The sequence below is a fragment of the Etheostoma spectabile genome, chromosome 18 (assembly GCF_008692095.1).
Source record: "Etheostoma spectabile isolate EspeVRDwgs_2016 chromosome 18, UIUC_Espe_1.0, whole genome shotgun sequence".
NCBI classification, from domain to species: domain Eukaryota; kingdom Metazoa; phylum Chordata; class Actinopteri; order Perciformes; family Percidae; genus Etheostoma; species Etheostoma spectabile.
Window position 1 is genome coordinate 21,643,324 of NC_045750.1, and position 2,724 is coordinate 21,646,047.

General features: G+C 41.3%; 1 protein-coding gene across 6 annotated transcripts in view; it reads right to left on the reverse strand.

Annotated features, from left to right (window-relative positions):
- The window catches only part of tdrd6a (tudor domain containing 6a), a 36,303-nt gene that overhangs the window by 14,693 nt on the left and 18,886 nt on the right, over positions 1 to 2,724 (reverse strand). The window lies entirely within an intron of this gene.

Here is a 2,724-nt window from a genome sequence, read left to right on the forward strand (position 1 = left end):
GGGAAATTCACACACATCTAAAGTGAAATGTTATGTAAGAACCGTTTCTTTACACATCCAAAATCCAACTAAAAAATGTTGGATATTTAGCTAACTAAACTTCTGTATGAAAACAAGGATAACAGGTAATGCATTTGTACAAAAGGCCGTGTATTAGCGGTGATTTTTCCACCGCATGGTGTCTACTTGACTCTACTTGTCTTTTTTGGTTTTCCATTACGAAAAAGTCCCAGGTACCTGCTAACAGGTACTTTTTTTAGCACCACCTCAGTTGAGGTTCCAAGCAGGCAGAGGCGATACCAAAAGGTGACGTGAAAACCTGCATACTACTGATTGGTCGGAGAGAATTGTCACTATTCACTGCATCATTGCTAGCAAGGGACGGGGGGGTGGGGGTTCCTGAAAAACCTGCCGTGTTTAAATAGTTTAGCCAGATTTTGTGGCCCTGTAACTGTTTGTGACTGTTAGGTTTACATTTTTGTCCTGAATATAAAAACAATTTGATCACAATTAAAAAAAGAAAAAAAAAAAAAAAAGTTTATCCAGCATTTTTTTTTTTCTGCCTTCAGCTTCTTTTGAAAATTATGTGTCTTCTGGCTGTGGCAACAGCCACATGCAGAGACTCAAAAACACACCTTTGACGTTCTGTGTGTGTGTGTCACGTTAGCTCACGGCAGTGTCCTGCTATGACGACCAGCCACTGTCGCCTCACGCATCAAGTAGTACTAATCTTCAATGGAAAAAGGAGAACGGGGCACCGCGGCCAGGTCGACCAGGTACCATGAATGGAAAAATGGCATTAGAGTGAATGTTGGAGAATAGCGCGTGTAGGAGCCACATTATATTGTTTATGGTTTAATTTATTGATTATTGTATTATGCGCTAATAGGTGGTGGGCGTTTTCATGACGGTTTGAGCGGAAGTGATATATTTGTTTGCTTCACCTGTGCACCTGGTTCTTTTGGGCTTTGACGGAGAGGGGGTGAAGCTGGGAGCAAACACTTTTGTTGACCGCACCGAGCACAACGCAGCACACCGTATAATGCAATTATTTCTACGCTACATTTAACAATTACATAAGGTAACAGCAATGTTCATTGTATTGTACATATGGAAGACGAAGAACAATAAAATAATTTGCAATACGATCAAGAGCGCGTCACAGGTGTGTGCATCTCTCAGCGTTTAGTCCCTCGCGGCAGCAGTCTTTTGGACTGCTTACAGCCGCAATATTAGTCAACAAAAGTTGATACATCAGAGTGGATCTACGGAAATGGAATATTCTCTGCGGATTCCTCGGATCACAACGGAATATATTTGATGTCGGAGGAGGAAATATTGAAGGCACGGAGCTCCGCTGTATTGGATGGCGGTGCATTCAATTACGCTCCGAAAACAAGAGACCGGGCCGCAAACAGCACAGCCACGGAAGCGGTATGTTGTAACTTTGTGTCAATTAGTAGGCCTACTGTGTACACAGTGTAAATAGGTTACTGCCGCGTGTCTATTGGGGACGCATTGTTGGTTGCTTGTGTGGTTTATTGTCTTGATGTGGTTGATGAGGCATCAGTGGATTGCTTGATTGAACGGTGTGGATTATTGTCATTTGTGATACCTTGGGAAAAGACAACAAGTGGATCATAAGCCATTTCAAAATCAATTTCAGAAAAGGATGGAAGGACAAAAAAGAGAAATCACACTCACCTCTAAGCTCTGGAGAATAAAATTGAGAAACTTCAGAAGAACGCAAAGGAAAGGTTCACAGAATAAAGTCTAATACAGACAATAAAGGATCAATGCAAAATGATCAATGCCTCACAGGTGAGATCATCTGAGATTATGATCAAATGGTGGATGAAGCTACTCAGTTGCATGAGTCTGTGATTCTTGTACTTCCTAAGAGGAACATGAAAAACAAAATGAATGGTTTTCAAGTGTACTTAAACGCCATAACGGACTGCAAGAGAGGCAAAAGGATGGCTTTCTGAACTGGGAGACAAAAAAGCAATACAATCGCCCATATTTCCAAATGATGTTTCCCTGTCTGTATTACAAAAGGACCACAGGAGCTGATTAATCAAGATGAAATAATTCTCATGTTTTCACACAATTGGGACAATTTCGTCATACAGATGAAGTTAACCAATGACAGTGTGTCAAATACCGGAAGTGGAAGGTCTAATGGGAGGAGCTCTGCTGGATCGAGGTCAAGTGTCTCAACAACATCGTCAGCACGTATTAAAGCTGAGGCCAACATGGCTGCTCTCATTGCACGACAAAAACTACTGAAGGATAAACATGAGTTAGAAGAAATGGAGGAGCAACTAAGGAAAAAAAAGGAACATCTTGCATTGGAAGTGGAAATAGCCGCAACAAAGGCTAAAGTGAATGTGCTTAGAAGCTCAGGAGGTTCTCGTGTTTCAATTCATCCATCTGTAAGGTCCAATGGCATGAATTCTTATTTTGAAAGGGGACAAATGAAAGACAAATTACTCAGTGCTAAAGCAAACCCATTTGTGCCTGAAACAAATATCCCAATACCAGCAAAACCTACTTTGGATGCTAACCCTCAAGAGGAAAATACCACAACACAAACCCTTAACTCACCACTACCATGTCAGCACCACAGTAATCAGCCTGTAGCACTGGCGCCAAGCAGCAATAACCACAGTCAAATAATTACGGTTTTGGAAAAACAAAATGAAATAACTGCATTATTGGTTC